This window comes from Pleurodeles waltl, chromosome 10, assembly GCF_031143425.1.
Source record: "Pleurodeles waltl isolate 20211129_DDA chromosome 10, aPleWal1.hap1.20221129, whole genome shotgun sequence".
NCBI classification, from domain to species: Eukaryota; Metazoa; Chordata; class Amphibia; order Caudata; family Salamandridae; genus Pleurodeles; species Pleurodeles waltl.
Window position 1 is genome coordinate 167,675,189 of NC_090449.1, and position 19,492 is coordinate 167,694,680.

Sequence of the window (19,492 nt, forward strand, 5' to 3'; positions counted from 1 at the left end):
GAGGAGGTGTAGGGCTTGGAGATGAAAGCTGACAAGCACAGGTTTCACCACAATGATTTCACAGAACTGAACGCAAACCAATGTGAAGGCAGATTGGAAAGAAGAACCTTCAAAACAATTTCTATTAATTTATTTGACCAACATATCATTAGATTATTAAACTTTTACAAAGTGTACATTACATATGCCTTGATTTGGTGTGACTATCAAACCACACAATTCACCTCCAAATACTCAACCGACTTATAAACAAGTACAAAATATTTATATTTCCCAGTTAAATGTGAAAGGCTGCGTTATAGATTGTGGGGCATATTTAACAAGTAGTTGTGTCACAAAAGGGCGCACGGGTGTCAAAACTACTAAGTTACATTTATCAAGCCATGCAAGGCCACCTTGCATGGCCCTGTGTGGCTTAATCAATATAGAGAAACGGAACACAGCACAAATTACTGCATTGTGCTCTCTGCCCTGGCAAGGAGTGCCATGGGGCGGAGCCACAGGTGTTCCCACACATCCACCCATGGATTTTGTTGCATTCCTAAATTTACCATTACTGGGAGATCTAGGAATGTGTCAAAATGCTATGTCTCCTTATATGAAGCATAACAAGGAGAAATATCTTTGTTTATCCTGTTTTTTCCACTTTCTATGTGTACTACAGAATGCCGCACACATAAAAAGAGGAAAATACTGTAAAGGATTGTTTTAATGCAGCAAGGTACCCCTTCCAGTACAAAAACAATTCTGCCTGAAATGCAAGCACACTTCCACCAGGGCACAAGGTTGCCTGTGTTGGTGCTAGGCAGCCAAAACAATGTCAGTGCAAGGAAAGGACATGAATGCACCATATTAAAAATGCCACATTCCTGCCCTTTCACACAGCAAAGGAAGGTGACTTGCTGCGCTGCATGAAATATTGATAAATGTGCCCCAATATATTTCAAGGTTGCAATATATTTTTGCTCAAAAGAATAGACTTTCCATTTGACCAGTTATTTTTAAATGGTCAACAAATGTAATGTTGCTTAACTGTTTACATACAGCATTGCTCTTCACTACAAACTTAGCACCCAAATCAAAGAGGAATTAAATTGTACTTAAATGTGAAAATGACTCCATTTATGAGTTCAAGGTATTCACAAGAGATGACTTTTCAATCGCAACTCCTTTTCCTCATATGCCGATATAGCCCCAAAATATAGTGATTTTGCTGTCTGACTGAATGTCACTCTAGAAATCTGACGTTCTATGGGTATTCTCAAGCTCCTTTCAGACCCCTTGATACACTGCAAATGATTGACTATTTGTGCAAATCCATTTCTAGAGTGAGAACACCTCCAAATTGGAGGAGATGCAGAGGAGAATGGTATCTCCACATGGAACATATTTCACGAAATGTAGAAAAGAAATTGTGCTATTGCATTGCACAAATTCCTCTACATTGTAATAAAGAATCTACAAAAAAACTGCCAGAATTATGCCTGGAAAGTCACAACTTTTACAGTTTTCCAGGTGCACTCCTGGAAAACGTTATGAATGACTTAAAGTTGTAAATTATCAACTTTCTTTGTGAATAGGGTACAAAACTAAGCTCCAGCAGTAATAATATGGTCTGTAATCTTTGCTGTAGGTGATTGCTGTGTGCCTGCATGTGGAGGCAACTTTCAGAATAGTCTTTACTTTAATAGTCATTACTGAAAGCTGGGGACCTAATCTACTAATATTATGTAGTTTTCTAAGCAGTCATAGAACCCCCTGAGGAGGCTTCGTGGACTCCCAGGGGTCCCCGGACACTAGGTTGGGAATCACTGTTGTAGAGAAAGCATTAAACTAACGTCCCCCACCTAAACGTATGGTAGGGTAAATTCTGCCAGTGATTAGTTTACAGATTTATAATTTTCTCAATACATTTTAGGATTTTCCATTAGTACTGAACTCTAAATCAGCGCTTAGTTTCTATTTTTTCCTGTGAATAATAAGTAGGCACTGTCTTTGAACCCTGCAACTTCCATATCTGACTAGAATACTATGGCCATGTTTGCACACCACCAGAATCAGAAAGGTAGGGGAACTGACATCACTTGGACTTTGACAGGATGACATTAGTGGAAATTCCCAAATGAACATGATATCCAACGAATGCCATTGTCTGCCATTACTCAAAAGATCTTTATTTAATTGCAAGACTTCTACAAACATTACTGAATAGTGGAAAAGGAAACACAAAAAAACATTTAACAAACAAATAAAAGCTAAAGTTATGATTACATTTAAAGGATCAGAAAACGTAACTCTCTCACAATGTAATGAAACCTCATGGGTTGCAAGGAGAAATAGAGTGATAGCAATCAGTACTTTCACCTTCCAAAAACAGATGTCCTACCCCCAACAGGACTAAAGTGGAAAGTGGGAACTTGTGCAACACTTAGGCTTCATTAATAGGCTGGTGGTAGTCAAGACCGCCACATCACAAGCTGTGGGGTTTGGCAGAAGCCAAACCTCCACAATGCCGCCTGGCTCGCCGGTGCGGGTGCACCAACGCGGTCGGCGGTGAGCTCCTCCAGCCCTGCAGCAGGCCTCAACCTGCCAGCCGTATTACAAGGCTGAAGACCACCAGACTTTCTGTGGCAGTCACCCCGCCACAAAAACCATGGCGGTAACACATCCAGCGACAGAATTCCCATTCTGTCGCCGGCACACACGTCCCCACACCTCCATGCACCTCCCCACCCGTCCACACACTTACAAACCCCTCCACCCCTCCACACATTTCCAAACACCCCCCCAACCATACACATCAATCCAAGCACCCACATCTGCACTCACACTGTCGTACACACACCCCTACTCACACATATGCACGCCCCTCCGCAAACATTCACACCTCCCTCCCCCTGCACCATACACTCTCCCGCTCTCCCTGTTCACTCACTCAAACACATGCACACACACCCAATTTCCCATCCACATTCACACCCCACCCCCTCCACGCATGCATACATTCACACACTACCGCCTCTGCATACGCACACTTGCACACATGCACCCTCACTCACTAGCAGACTTGCACACATGCACCCACATTCGCACACACATGCACCCAACACTCCCCCCCCTTCGGACAATCACTTACCTTCTCCATCGAGGAGGTCGTCTAGGAGGGGATGGGTCAAGGTGGTTTTGCACCGCCAGCCCCACCACACCAGCAAGACTCCTCCAAGCTGTATTATGGCTCGTAATGCAATGGCTGGAGTCTTGCTGCCGTGGCAGTGCTGTTGATGCAACCGCCTCTTCAGAGTCAGACTTCGGCCCATAAATTGGTGGAAGTCCTCCATGTCTCCAAATATGGCGGTCAGCAGACCGCCAGTACTGGTGGTCTGTTGGCTGCAGTGGTCTCACAAAAAGACAGCCAAAGCTGTAATGAGGGCAGTAATGTAGCAAAGAATTTCACTGAGGAAGATCTCAACACTGTCCAAATGTGGGGTTGGAAGAGAACAATTGAACTACCACTCCCACAGGAATCCAACAGGCATGTCCCACTCACAAAATAGGGGAGCGGGTAAAGGAATGTGTGGACCAATGGTAGGAACCCGGCACCCCATTGCAAGATGAGTGGGTATGATTGCAGTGACATGGAGCTGGATTTACAGGGCTAAGAAAAATAAAAGGACCATCTTTTGCGGACTGAGAACATTTTATTATCCTGAAGTGGCAGATCCGGTCTTTTAAATAAGGGCACCAAAGCATACAAAAAACTCACCCATCTTCCCTCAGTTGTTATAATGCAATGGCAACAGGAACACTGTCTATTGGTGTAACCCGAGGCATTACCTGTAAGTCACTTGGCAGCATCATTTTTATGAGGCCGACTGATACTGGGTTATACATTCATATGGAATTTAAAAGTTGTAATAACTTCATATAGTTTCGGGGACAAAGGAAGTTAGACTCCTCAGTTTCGGCTGAAATAGTTAAGGAGCCTGACCCTTGTTAATGGCCTCTTCTTGATAGAAGTGGCAGATCTTTCAATCGAAAATCTCCATTCCATCATATTATGGATGCCTACTAACGGCATCCATTAAAGCCTCCTAACATAATTCTAAAATGCTTGCTTGATGACCTTTCCACCTAAAAATGTAATTAGCCCGTAGTGGTTATGAAATATGCTTCCACTTGTGGCTGGTTTTAAACCCTATATGTGGGGCTGTATTCCTTTCCTTCTCTGTGTCAAGATATTTCTAATAAAATGGCAGTAATTGTGTGTGGTCTGTGTGTTACACAACCGCGTCAGTGATGAGAGATGAGGAGGTCCCTGTACGAGTGTGTCTCTTCCTCCACTGCACACAGTGCCACTCTGTTTCACGTAGCTGGTCTTTTTTTCCTGATTATAAGATGGTACAATGCTCAATTCGAGCCTCGGAGGCCCTGGCTCTAAGTGCTCCTAAAATGCAGTAAAGTAATTAAGGGGCATCAAAGCAATTTTCCTAATAAACCAGGGAAATGGGATGTTGGCATAGGTGCAGCCCTCCCACACTTACCTCCCTCTCCACCATGGGAAAGCTTTATGAGGTCCCATCAGCACTGCCATCCTGGTGTGACATAGTGCATCCTCTGCCCCGAACCCGTGCCCATCCTCCAGATACAGCGCTCCTTCCTCTGCCATTTACCATCTACTCAAACAAGGTGGTCATTTTCAGTGAACGGAACAGGTAGTTGTGAAAAAGTATCCAGTATTCCAGAGTCCACAAGTTCCAGGGAAAATAAGTAGTGATCCCTTTTTGATGCAGGGATACCCGATGGAACTAGAGAGTCTGTCCCCCTCACCACCAGGCATCCATACACCAAATAACCAGCAACAGGTAATGAGGCCTAAGTGTCCATATCAGACCTCACGACCCAGATGTGTTTTATTGAATCCTACCAGCACCACCACTTACTCTTATTGCTGCCTAATCTTTCCACAGTGATTTTATAATCCACATAAATCTGTCTAGAAACCCTCTCATGATCAGGGACTGTTGTCATGCGTCCGAGGTGTGGTGTTACTTTGGAAAGGTTCGGCCATTTCCCGTTGTTCAGCACTTGGTGAGCACCTGCTGCCAGCAGCCGAGGAGGTACTGCAGCGAAACAGGCGGGTTGTCAGGAAACTTTCATGTTTAGAAATAATGTTCTAGGGTATGTTTTTTTCTCTACAGTATGAAATACAATACTCTGTGACACGGCAGCAGAAACAAACAACTGTGACTGATCCTCCTTTTTGAGCAATTACAGGAACAAATCCAAGCACAGAAAGCCAGGAGCGGCCAAGGTTAGGGTAGTAAAGGACAGAGAGTGGATGGAGACCTCATTCTTGTGGTTTGGCTCTGAGCGCGGAAGCTGTGCTTCACTGCGCCTACCAGGAGCAGTCAATGCCTGGATCCAGGCGCTCCAGAGCCGCGACGGCTCCACTAAGCCGATGTTCACACATCTACCATACATCCATCAGAGCAGAGGCCACACAAATTGTGGTACTGGCTTGTACCTGGTGTATATAACCAGGCAATGAAAGGCATAGGCAGTGTACTGCACACTGGCCAAATATTTGAAGCGCTCGCCAAGGTCATCTCCCTGAAAGAAAGGAGACGCGGACTTCCTCAGACATAAACATAATTTCAGCAAAAAGGCAGACTTCAACAATTATTAGAGATAAATCCGAACCATTTTCAGTTGCGAACGTGCCGGCACCAAACAAATGATCCTTAGCAGGGGGAGTGAGTATCTGGCAGAGAACGCCTTATTGTGGCGGGAGGCTTTACAAACAGTCCTATTACTTGCGGTGAGTGAAGGTTCACTGATCGCCCATACATAGTCCTTGCACAGTTGCTCTGCTTTGATATGAGACACCAGCACCAAAGTTCCAGCCATCCCCACAGCACCAATAACACCAAAGAACCCACTGAATCTGTATAGGTGTATATTCTTTTCCAAAAAATTGATTTACTGTCCTATATTGGTTGCAGAGTCAATGTTTAATTTGAGCCAGAGGTTGCAGATAGGACCCACCAGCACTCATTTTTGGGGATTTGCACTTATTCTATCTCAAGAAACTTTAACCCAGAGCAAGAGAAAGGAAAACTCAAAAGAGGAAAGAACGAGGAAGAGAAAGATGAAGGAAAACCTTGACAAAGGGAAAACGCACGAATGAAAAGGAACCTGAAAGAGTAAGATAAAGACGCAGGGAGTGTCTGGTGGAGGGTTAAAGTGGCATGAGGTACAATCAAAATGGCACAGCATTGGTATGTGGCACACCAAGCTCCAATAGCGCCAGCCTCAGGCTTCTGAACAAAACTTTGGGCACCAGAACTTAAAACTTAATATTATACAAATTAAGCACTGTGATTGGCCAATGGTAAAAAGTAGGGAACGTCACCAATAAAAATAATCTTTATATTTATTGTGCTGACCTGCTTTGCCACAAAATGTTGAAGAGTAATGGAGATGCACCATACTCACAAACAGGGAAGTTAGAAGGGGAGAATCCTATTAGTGTCCCTGACGTGCATCGGTAAAAAGAGCATTTTAAAATTAAGAAGAGAGAATTGGTGGGAAGGTGTATCATGGACCTCTTCCAGAATACTTGAAAGACAAAAACAACAGAAATTGAATGCTATTTTGGAAAATGAAGGAAAGTGTCATTTTCCATAATTATTTAAACCTAGAAGACTTTTGCTTTGTTTAGCTTTCATGAGAAACCATATGCAATAAAAAAAAAAATTAAAACATAGTTTTCACTGCCCTGATGTAAGATCAGTGAAAAATGAGTTTAGTTTTTCATTGCTCTGGAGTCAGAGTAAGGAACAAGATGTTTTTTGGAGCTGTGCATGGGTGAATTCTGATCTATCACTGCACAAGCATCTCCAAAGACTAGATGAAAGGAGTGGAATGGCGGATTTCCGTCTTCTCTGCCTCTGCACACCTGTAGACCTGACTAAGTCAGGAATCCAAGTGGTGATGTGGTACCTCTAACTGCTTTATATCTGGACCAAAAAGAACTCCAGGGGTCCAAAAATTCAATTGTAATACAAAATTGTATTTTGTAAGTTTGTGCCGCTTTTGGGTCAGAAAACTACGTAAATACGACGCTAAAAAAGTATAAATTTGGGCCTTAGTGTGAGCACTGCCCATGACATCAAGTAACTGGTATTAACTCTGGCGCTTGTCATGTGGGGAAAGGGAGTACCTAAATGCCAAGATATCAGTTTGCAGGGGACTTGGAAATCATTGAACCTGGCCTGTTCTCTCAATGAAACTAAATAGCATGGCTCTTGAAAGAGAGGGCGAGGTAAGGTAAAAGTATGGAAGGGGCTAGTTATTTTTTCAAATATTTTTTATGGAAAGGAGGGGCGGCCAGATGGAGGAAGAAGCAGTGGTAGGGCAGCCGGGCCAAAATTAACTAAGGTTTGAACTGAGGCAAGTGTGACGTGTCCTAATTTTGTGGTGTGCATCCAGACCTTTTAATGGTAAGTAAATTATTGCAAAGATTTACGGTGCACTAGCCATGTAATCGCCCCCATATTCTATAAAACAACGTTTAGGTGTGTGAGAAGTGTGGAAAGAGAAGAAAGAACATTTTGCAAGCAGCACTCTATGATATATTTTTCTGTGCGCATCTCATCCATCAGATTATCCATACGCAAAGCTGACAGGAGTATCACACCTTTTCAAAGAGGGCTGTTCCCTAGTAAGTCCTAGATATTCTGCTATTTCCTTTATGCACTTTGGTTCTGGACCACTGACCTCATGTGCATCTAGGTATTGTATTTTGAACCAATCACATACGCAAAAAGTTACTTTTTTATCAACAGGATTTCTACTGTGATATTGCATCCACCATATTTGAGTAGGGCAATGGCAGATGGGAAAGGTTCACAGTGCTTTGCTTATTGACACTAAATTTCATCAGTATACTTAAATTAATATACCTAATCAATAATGCTATGCACGAGAACCATCACTACAAACATCATATGAGCATGTATGCATTTATGTGAGAAACTGTTAGCATAATATATACGTAACATGATGGTTATCTAGCAGCTGAGTAATTTAACCATTAACATACTTTCTGCATATGTATACAATGGCAAACACTTGTTTTCCCTAGACATCTGCGCTTAGGTTGCTTATGTTCAGCAGTTGGGTGAGAGGGGAACTCTTCCAAATATGGTACTCTGTCATACATCTGAGGAAAGTTTGTATGAGTCCATGTTTGTAACTCTGGTGTCCCCTCCCTCTAGCTGAGGTTTACGCATTTGATGGGCTCCTAGCGACGGTCTTCGTCAGAGTGGGGACTAGTCACAGTATGTTGTGTTTCTCTGATAATATTGGAAATTGGTTTTCTGTGGGAATGTGCCTGGAATCTGGTGATTTCAGTTTGGTATATACTTCTCAGTTTAATTACTAAGTTCTGTCAAATAAATTAGCCTTGCAGTTTGGTCTTGAGTGAGGGATCCAGGACTAAAAATCGCCCTGTTAGTTTTTTTTTTTTGTGTGTGACTCTAGCTCACTGAGAATACCATACATGCCATAAGAAGGTTCTTATTGCTGTGGTTGAAGGTACGCCTTGCTCCCTATCATGATGAAGGCTGTTGTAAGCAGCCCTTCATGAATGGGTGGTACTCCAAGGTGAAACTGCCACTGTTGTATAATCACAAGGACGAAGTTGGTGCAAGGGGATGGAAACAATAAAGCCAAAACTAGTGATGATTAGGTGTGGAAATTACACCTGAAAAGATCCACACTTCCTATATTGTGACCATGAAGCAGGCATCCAAGCACTTGCTACCAAAAATGTAGTAGGTAAAGGCAAATATCAAGAAGATACCAATGCTTCTTCGAGGACCCAGCAAACCAACAAATCACCAAAAGGAAAAGGGTAAATACTCTGCAGCACCTAGCTACCTAAATACTGAGATTCCATACAGATCCATTAACCTTTGCTTATGAAAAATATGAACAGAAAGGTGAGACTCATTGTAAGTAAGCGCCTCTTCTTGACATGGTTACCCCCCTCTTTTTGCCTGATATCTGAGGGTATTTCAACTGAAAGCCCACTGGGATCCTGTTAACCAGGTCCCCAGTGCCACATCTCTTTCCCAAAACTGCACAGTTGTTTAAATGGCACCCCTGCTACCTAGGGCATGGGGTACTAAAGAGGACCCCTGAGGGCTGCAGCACCTTAAGAGACCCCTCACCAAGCACATGACTGGCTGCCATGGCAGTCTGCGTGTCTTGGTGCAGAAACAAGTGAAAACACAATATGGCACTGTGCCCTAGCACTGCAGGCAATATATGTAGGTTACCCCTCTGGACCCAGCCAAGATGTTGGGCACTTAACCGAACGGCTTCGACAGGGCCTGCCACGAGATCCTGACAAACAGCTCTCCCCGGGATCCAGCAGGACAATCCACGCAGACCGGGAAAGCATGATCTGGCGCGAAGCGGGCGAGCCAGAATTTGTCCCCCCGGACCCATTCGCGCGACGGGGAAGGAGCGGCCTCAGCGCGCGCTGGAGCTCGGCCCTGAAGCCGCAGGCTCGAGTTGAGTGGCGTCGCCAGGGGAGAAGGTGAGGAGTCGCGGGCTGCGGCAGGCCTCGAGCAGACACCGGTGAGACCTGGGGATGTGCTGGGGAGACGCCCGGGGTCCCCTCCTGACTCGGGCCTCGGTGGGACTGCCTCACCCCCTTGAGGATCAGGGGTCGGCGTTCGGAGCTCCGAACCCCTGCGCGCTAAGCAAGAGGGCGGCGGCCGGGGAGCAAAGTCCTGGACGTGGGACTTGGCTGGTGTCCAGCATGGGACAAGAGATTTCCCAGCCCCTGGCATACCCTGCATAGAGTGAAGGGAGTGAAGGGAGCTGCCGCTGGGCCCTGCCTGCCATCTGATGGAGTGGATCTGCTGTGGCCGGGTAGTGGATGCGGCCGGAGCTGGAGGGGGCAACGACTGCTTCACGAGCAGATGAGAAGCAGGCAGACTCACTCTGGGCACTGAAGAGACACCCCAGGGCACTGGCCCTCCCACATGGACTTTTGGCACACCGCAGTGATGCCGCAGTCACGTACTGGAGGGGGTACTAGCAGCTGACCCCCAAACGACTTGAATTGGCATACTGAGGGGGCAGAGAGCACGCCCACTTGGTGGGCACCGGTGGGGGGAGTAGCCATCGGACAAGGGAATGGTCATTGCGACATAAGCAGGACCTACCGGAATGTGCCACGACCGTAGCCATCGAGAATCAGAAGCAACCGCAATAGAGGCCCCACTCCAGCGGGGCACTTAAATTACAGTTTAGCGCACCGCAGATGCCATCCAGGACCCGTAACAAGGGCCACATGACGAGCCGCAGAACCCCAACCAAATGCAGAGGGGAACACACCCGAGACCTCAACCATCCAACAGTGCAAGCCACACTTGATAAAATACTAGGTGCCATTGAGTAACCCTGCAACGCGATATCAATCAGGTGGCAGTAAAGGTGGGCCTTCTGAGAGCGGACCACCAAAAGCTGACAGAGAGAGTGCAGGAGGCAGAAACTACACTGACGGAACTTACCCCAAAACACGAGGACCTGGCAGCCACAGTAATCAACCTAACCGACCGAGTCCTCCACCTAGAGCAACAGGCAGAAGATATGGAAGGAAGAAGCTGCAGGAACAACGTGCGGGTAGTTGGCCTACCAGAAGGAGGGGATGGAACAAACATGGTAGAGTTCCTAGAAGAGTGGCTGTGAACGGTGGTAGCACCAGAAAGCCTGACTCCATTTTTATCCCTGGAGCGTGTGCCCCGGGTGCCCTCGAGACCCCTGGAGCCGGGAAGACCGCCCCGGGTAGTGGTGGACAAACTAGTGCACTACAAAGACAGAGACGCCCTGCTCCAGCGTGCCAGAGAAGCCGGACCCTTCAGGGCAGAGAATGGTGAGGTGACGCTGTTGCCGGATTTCACACTGGAAGTACAAACTAGATGGGCTTCCTTCCTGACAGTGAAGAGGACACTTAGGGAAGAAGGGATCTAGTACTCACTCCTCTTCCCGGCCAAGCTGAGGGTGATTGTCGATGACCAAACTATGTTTTTCCGGAAACCTGAGGAGGGATGGGAATGGCTAGAGACACGTGGAATAGAAGAAGGGCGCTGAGGCGGGAGTGACGGGACCGGGCGGACCCTCCATGGGGGACAGAGGAGACAGCGGAACAGACGCTGCCCAAGGGGTGAACCGACCCGGGCCCAGAAAGACCTTGCTAAAAGAGCGGCTTTGAAGGCGTCTGCATCCATAAGTAAGGAGGTGTCCTCACAGGACGGTAGTGGAGGAGAATCGGACTGGGCCTCTGTGTCCTCGATGGGAGGCTCGGGCTGCTCCGTGTCTGCTCCGAGGGTGACCCCCCCAAACGGCAGGCAAACTGGGCTGAACGAATCCATAATCCGGACTTGAGGTGAGGAGCACAGTACAAACAGCAGGCCCTGAGGGCATTGAGCTACCACTCCCCACATGTGTCTTGGCCACTCAGCTTAAGATGGCGAGATCCACACCTAACTTGTTGACTAAGTTGCACTGTTGCATTCTTTTATGGGCTACCTACAGTTGTAGAGGCGCCCTGGGGAGTTGGGAGTTACAGTTTTATGTTTTGATGGTGATGTCGCAGTCGAGGGTCACATATATACAGGAAATGCAGGTGGGGGGCCGGGCTCGAGGTCTGGGCGGGTGTGTGGTCCGCTGCAGACACATTACTATGACAGAGTACAATATACTAACATGGAATATAAGGGGGATGGGGGTCACCTGCTAAACGACACAGAGTGTTAGCCTACTTGAAAAGGCGGGGCATCCATGTGGCCCTAATAGGAAACGCATCTCGTCGCAAACTAAATTGAAAAATTAAGACGTAGATGGAGAGGGCAGGTATATGCTACCAAATACTCGGCTTATGCCAGGGCACCCCTGGTGTGGGTTAGAGCGAGAGTCCCCTTTGAAGCTACCTCGACGGATATAGACCAAGAGGGCAGGTTTGTAACAGTGAAGGGGAAGCTACATGGAGCACAGATTGCCCTGGTTAGTGTATATGCCCCTAACCAAGACCAGATCCACTTCATGCAGCACCTTTCGAGTCATATCATCCGCCAACAAGGTGAGGAGCTATTGATTTGGGGGGGACTTTCACAGCATAATGGACATTGACCTTGATCGTTCCACTCCCCCGTTAGCAGGCGCACTAACACACAAAATAGCTAAAAACCTGAGGGATTGGATGAGGGCCTGAAAGATGGTAGATGTTTGGCACAACCAACACCCGGAGGAAAGGGACTACTCCTATTACTCATGCCTACACCGGGTCCACACCAGGATAGATAGGATAGTATGCTCATCCTCAATAGCGCAGGAAATGACACACACTGAATATTTAGGGCGCACCCCCTCTGATCATAGCCCCCTCATGCTCACATGGAGGGCGATCAACGATAGACCCCCCATACCAATGTAGAGATTGACCCCGGCAGCACTGTAAGACCAGGCGTACAGAGAAGCGCTCCGCTCTTACCTGACGAGCCATATCACTATTAATAAGGGATCCGCGTCAGCTAGACATGTGGAGTGGGAGGCACTTAGGGTGGTGACTAGGGGTTATTGCCTTGGACAGACAGTCGGAATTAGACGCACATTGGAGCGGGAATTGAATAAGCTAGACAAGATCATACATGAAGGAGAAGGAGGGGGGAGCAGAGAGGCGATTGAACACGACAGGTACAAGGAAGCAAAGAAGACCCCCTCACAGGTCGAGGAGCAGTTGAGATGCCATAGTATGCAGAGACACTTGGCCTCAGTGCAGGTGGAGGAGGGCAGATCAGGAAAGATGTTAGCTTGGCTAGTGAGACCGAGAGGGGGAGGACACCTATCATAGGAGTGCGGGATATGAAGGGGGAGAGCAGAAACACACCGGGGGCCATAAATGATGCCTTTAGAGAGTATTACACTTTCCTCTACAGGAGCCCAGAAGCACCCGAGACAGAATCATTTGACGCTTATCTGCACCCACTACCCTTGAATAGACTGGAGTATGAGGAGAGGGACAGGCAGGGGGGACCAGTGACTTTAGAGGAAGTGCAGGAGGCCATCATGCAGTTAGCATTGGGGAAGACCCCGGGTACAGACGGGCTCCCAATGGACTTCTATAAGAGGTACTCGGCCTTGCTGGCACCCCAATTGGTGGAAATGTACACAGAGGCATTCCAGCGAGGCCGTCTGCCGGACTCAATGAGGGAGGCCCTGGTGGTCCCTCTCCCCAAGTTGGACTCGGGTGACATGTCTGTGACTGACTTCCACCCATTATCAATGTTGAACAGTGACTTCAAGATTCAAAGCAAACTTATGGCCAGCCGACTGCTTCTACATATATCCAATTTGATCCATGAGGATCAAAACGGGTTTGTACCTGCACGCAATACATTGCTAAATCTTAGATGCCTTTTTGACATCTTGCACATGCTGCATGAAGAGAAGCCCCCTATAGGGATGCTCCTCGCGATCGACTTTGAGAAGGCCTTTGACTCGATCAAATGGGACTATCTGAGGAATGTTATGCGTCGGATGGGACTGGGGGAAGGATGGGTGAGATGGGTGGACCTGCTATATGAAGCTCAACTGGCAAGAGTAAGGACGGTCAGGACGGTGTCGGAAACTTATCCTATATACAGAGGCACCAGGCAGGGGTGCCCATTATCCCCATTGTTATTTGCTTTAGCTATTGAGCCTCTGGTGACCAGACTACGGACGGAGGGCAGGGGCAGGGGAGTGGAATGGGGACAGGATGAACATATTATCTCACTCTACGCCGATGACATCCTGATCTACCTAAGGGAGGGTGAATCGGGGCTACCATGGGCACTAGATAATTTGGACCACTTTGGAGGACTATCCGGCCTGCGACTTTATAGGGGCAAGACCTTTGTATTTCCCTTGACAGCAGGAAGTCCGAGCACCCCATCCTGCCCATGAGGACATGGAATGGGCACCACACACCTTCAAATATTTGGGCATACAGGTGTTCAGGGCACTCAGTTCGCTTCAGGCATCTGTGGGATTTTGGTGATCTCTTAAATTATCCATAGTGGCCAGAGTATCATTATCCAAGATAATTATGCTGCCACGCCTCCTTTATTACTTTACCAACTTACCGGTGTTACTCCCCCTGATGTGGTTTAGGGAGCTGAACAGCCTTCTCAGGGACCTTATTTGGGATGGTGGTCGCAGACGCACTGCGCTCACGATCATGTGTAGACCGACTAGTGCAAGGGGATTGGGAGTCCTGGATTTTGAACTTTATTATCTGGCATGTCAGCTACAGTGGATCTCCAGATGGTGCACTGGGGAGGGTCGCCTGGACAGGTACACACCTAACGGCGTGATAGATACAGAGTGGATCATAGCACAAATGATAGGTTGACGAGTGAAAGCGCAGGAAGGGAGTGTCATGACGAAGGTAGCACTCTTGTGCTGGAAGAGATGCTCGCGACGTGTGGGAGCGGGGTGCCCTTACTCTGCAGCATTGCCTTTATCTGTGATAACACAGGGCACCAAGGAGGGCACCTTGCTGGGTTCGGGGCTGGGAGTTTGGGCCAAAGCAGGGGTAGAGAGTATAGGGGACCTCTTCTGAGACAGGGTATTGAGGTCCTTCACAGAAATGACTGATCAAAATGGAATACCAGCTGGGCAATTTTTACTACATCAATACCTGTTCCATCACATAAAGGTACACTGGGGCACGGTTAATGTGGAACCTACCACACACCGGATCCTGCACCTCCTGCTAAACTCCAGAGTCAATTTTCACCTGGTGTCTGGGCTGTATAAGGCCCAAAATGACGACACACTTGACCCACTGCAGACGCTGAGGGAGAGATGGGAAAAGACACTAGGCAGAGATATTTCGCAGGTGGAGTGGAGGAGGGTTCTGGCATATCCGCGGGTGGTCTCACGAAATACACGACTTCTATACAAATAGTATAACTACACCCACAGAACATACCTTACCACGCACCGGCTGAACCTTATATACGAGGGTGAACTCAGGGGGTACCCCAGATGCGGCAAAGTGGATGCGGATCTGGACCACATGATGTGGCACTGCCCGAACTCCAGCAGAGCTGGAGGGCAGCATTGACTGACCTGGAGGGCCTTTTGGGCGCTACTCTGGGACTGACCCCTTCTGTGTGCCTGCTGGGCTTGTACCCGGGACCGTCACTTGGGAAGATAGGCAACCGATTCCTAGACTTGGCTTTAGTGTTATTTAGGAGACGGATCACATTAGGTTGGAAATAGCCAAGGGCCCCCCCCCCATGGAGGAATGGAGACGGGACCTATCAAAGTGGACAAGGGCCGAACTGTAGGTATTACAACGCGAGGAGGCTCGGGGAGTGAGCCAAACGCCCCTTGCTCCGACCTGGGAAGAGGCACTGACCAAATGGGAGAGTAGGGACTGGGAAGCAGGAACACCGACAGGAGGGTTGGGGGTTCAGGGACACACTGAACCTTAACACTAAAGGGGACACCCTGAACTACCCCTCCTCAAACGGGCTATGAGTGAAAGAGACAGAGGAGAAGGTGGGCAGACCTGGAGGGCACCAGCGGATATGGATACCGTAAGGGACGATAGGCAAAGGGAGTACCCCAGTTCCCCCTGGTGAAGCCGCCATCCAATAGGGAAATCACAGAGGCAGCGACTGAACCCGGCACTCCGCCCGGTGGAGAGCCCTTGGCCCGCACCCTTACAACTAGTAGTCAGAACTCACCCTCTCTGCGATACACCACCATGTATATAGTTGGTTTAGTTTTAAGTGTATGATTGGTATGTGACCAAGAGAATGATAGCAAGATGCACGACTCAGGAGACCATGCGCAACCAATACGCAAATGACACACAGAGCCAAGACCATACAGAGACTGAGCATCAGATCTGAGTGGGAACCCAGCAAATGATATGTTAGAGACTAACAGGGGAAACTGTTGCAGCTTGTATAATTGTGTGAATAAATGTATGTATATACAATGAACAGAATTGACTATGTACACCAATAAAATGTTAATAAAAACAATTTTTAAAAAACGTAGGTTACCCCTCTAGCAGGCCTGACAGCCCTAAGGCATAGTGTATTATATTACATGTGAGGGCATATCTGCACAAGCAGATATATCCCTGCTATGTCTTTGTCAATTCTCATCCATAGTAAGTGACCAGGGAAGCCATTTTAAATGCATGTGCTGGACACTGGCCAATTTGAGTTTCTATAGATACATGATGGATTCATTGAAGTCAGGGATGCTTTGTATCAAACATCTCGCATTGGTGACCCCACACTGATGCCAGTGTTAGATTTACCAATACATGCACCCAGAGGGCCCCTCAAAGCTGTTCCCTGAAAACCTACCAGATTCTGGTGTGCTCGCTGAACAGATTCTGCTAGCCTGCCACCCAAAACACCATTCTGGATCCCTAGGATAGAAACCCTCTGCTCTCAGGAAGCCCAGAACAAAGGACTTTCCAAGAAGAGGGTGTAACACCGTCCCCTCCACAGGATGGCCTGCTGATTAGCCTTCCTGAGGCTGCAAGCCTTAAAGAGCTTCTGCCTTTGAAATGTGAATCTGGCTCCCCCCACAGGAGAAGAAGCCATCCCCACCCATGTCCAGAATCCATTTGGCACCAGGACAGGCAGTAAAATTAGTTAGTCAAGTAGACATGCCCCCCCGGGTTAGTACCACCCATAAGGTGAGCCACTGCTAGGTGGGAACAATTTTTCACAGGTAGCAATTTTTTAGATGTCATACCTAGGAATTGTGGGGCAGGGTTATGCCCACTTCCCACAGGAAGTGGTCATATAGGGTGTGTAGTGAACCCAAGGGTCAGGACCCCATTGGCTGCTACACTACACACCCATAATGCCCCTATAGTGAGTATTTAGATGAGCCCCTGTGCACCACAGAAGCAGATCCTGATGACCTAATAAAACCAAGGACAACGAAGAGTTGCAACAGCAGACAAGGAGAAAAGAAGCAGCTGACCTGTTACCAACCCCACTGGCTTGTCTGCATCCCTTGTCTAAATCTGCCCCAAAGTTGACTCATCCTGCAGCTGTGACTCCAGAAACCCGGGAGGACTGCCTGCCTTTGACAAAGACTCAAGACCTTCCCCAAACAGTGGACTTGTTCTACAAAAACCTCCAAAGAACAGACCGAGAAGCCTCCAGAACCACCAAAATCCGACAAAAGAAGTCACCACTGTACCAGCTGTCTCCAACATGATAACAAGTGGACCTCCACTGCTAACAAGTTTTCCCAGCCCTCCAGAGTCTGAGTCCATTTTGGTTTCACCCCTCCTGGACTCCCCTATGACGCCTGCAGCTTCTGCACTCAGCCCCCCATCTACTGCGACTGTCCCGGTCAAAAGACCTGAGCCGTGGAGAAGAGGGCCAAAGGTGCCTATCTGTGCCCGAGCATTGTGAGGCCTAAGTCCCACTGTTAGTTCTGACCAACTGGCCTCCTGGCCAGAGCCTGCAGCGTCTTTTCACAGTGACCAATCTCAATAGGAAGGCATTGGGGACCCAATGCTGTTTTGCACTCTGCACCTGGCCGCCCCAGTGCCACTGAGGGTGTATTGTGGGTGATGCCTTGGACCTTTCCCACTAGTCACCTTAAACCCAGGAGGTTGGTCTTGTAAGTTGCTGTGCTCTAGCTATTTGCACACCTTGCTTTTCCTCCCATTGGATAACATTGCAGAATTCAAACATTTCAATGTTCACTTTTTAAAGTGAAAGTAATTCCTATTTAGAAATGTACTTACCTGAACGACATTTCTCTGATGCCTAAACACATATAAAGATACCTGCTATTTTTTATAAATTGGTGTGGATCTTCTTCTTGAGTCATGTGTCTCATTTATTGACTATTGTGTGTATTTATAGATATCTTGCACTCCTCTGTGTTAACCATAAGGCTGCTTGACCACACTAACCCTAAATAGAGCACTTTGGGATTGCATAGCAAGCCCTGTCAACTCACTGTGGAACCCCTGACCCTTTACACGGTATTCACATACGACTTAAAGGGCCAGCGTCCTACACTCATGGATTATGTTAGCACGTGGGTGGGGTACACCTGAATTTTTATTCTGACAATTTCTCTTTGTAGATTTATGCCAGCAAATCTATCGACCAGACCTATTGCTAAAAATATAAATAAAGTCAGCTTTAGGTCTATCTCTTTTAACCATCGGATGTCTTCGAGCAGCATCTATGACCTACTGGCTTGAGATTTTATTTATTGGCTCAACCCAGCGGAGTCATCATCTCTTTTCAAATGCTATTGGCTGTTCGACTGTGTACTCTGTTCCTGCTTGAGTTCTTGCATTGAGCTTTATATGGACTACTTTACAAGGGTAGCCCTCTTCGGGCGCTGCTGTTGGCTCGATCCTATTTGTCTCTCTCTGATGTGATAACACCATGAGTTAGCACATTAAACTCAGGACTGTTAGCTTTGCCATTGCCTGTCATTGTTATGTTGCTGTCTTGCAATTTTTGGCTTTTCATACAGATGTGACTGCTACTTTTAAGGGCAAATTCTTCCCATAAGTTATCTTTTAGTGTAAATATAGCAGAATACCTAATGAACGAAATCTGGGAGAAGGGTATTGATTCTAAAAAAAAATTGAATAACATTTTCACGTACCTTGCTCCTTTAGCAGACAAAAAAAGTTAATTGCATTTTTCCCTCATTTTCATTTTACAACGATTGCTCTTTCTGCGAGAAACCTAGATTGTCTTTCATTTTTTATTGCCTATGTCCAATGTTACGGAAATCAGTACTTCCTGTGAGATTTATATTAGTTTTTTTTAAAGTTTGTTCTTTTAAACTGTCCACCTGAGACGACTTTATAGTCTGAAAAATCAGACATAAAATGTTTCCATCTTTATGGGGTAATTCTAGCCTCCTTCTGTCTCCTATTCACGAATGCCAAGTCATGCACCGCTCATCCACCTCCAGATGTTGCTGTAGAAGTGTGTACGGGACGCTTGTAGGTGACAAAATTATTTGAACAGTAGTTGAATGCATATTTAGCTGTCCGCACATTGGTGTTCTTCAATTTTCTGTGACAAATGGGCAAACTGATGAAAAAGTGTATCACTCAAGTGGTCATAGGCCCGCTTTTCTACAGGCTGCGTGCGTCCAGCCAGGCCCCCAAGACTAATCATGTGACTGGAGGAGGGGAAGAGGGCATTACTTTTTCATTTCACTCTACCACCAATGGGCTGCCACCTGCTCTGCACTAGCATTGCCCAGTGGGTAAGCCTTAAAAGGAAGTTTCCAATGACATTGGTGCTGGATCTGTGTGGGCTCAAAGTCCATAATACGAAAAACCTTTGCAGTCGTGCGACATCAAGAAAGGAAATATGTTTGAACCATTTTTGCTGTAAGT

The 19,492-nt window shown here is 47.1% G+C and overlaps 1 protein-coding gene across 4 annotated transcripts in view; it reads right to left on the bottom strand.

Annotated features, from left to right (window-relative positions):
• CACNA1H (calcium voltage-gated channel subunit alpha1 H) overlaps window positions 1-19,492 on the bottom strand; it is a 731,062-nt gene that overhangs the window by 469,555 nt on the left and 242,015 nt on the right. The gene's annotated exons all lie outside the window — the stretch shown is intronic.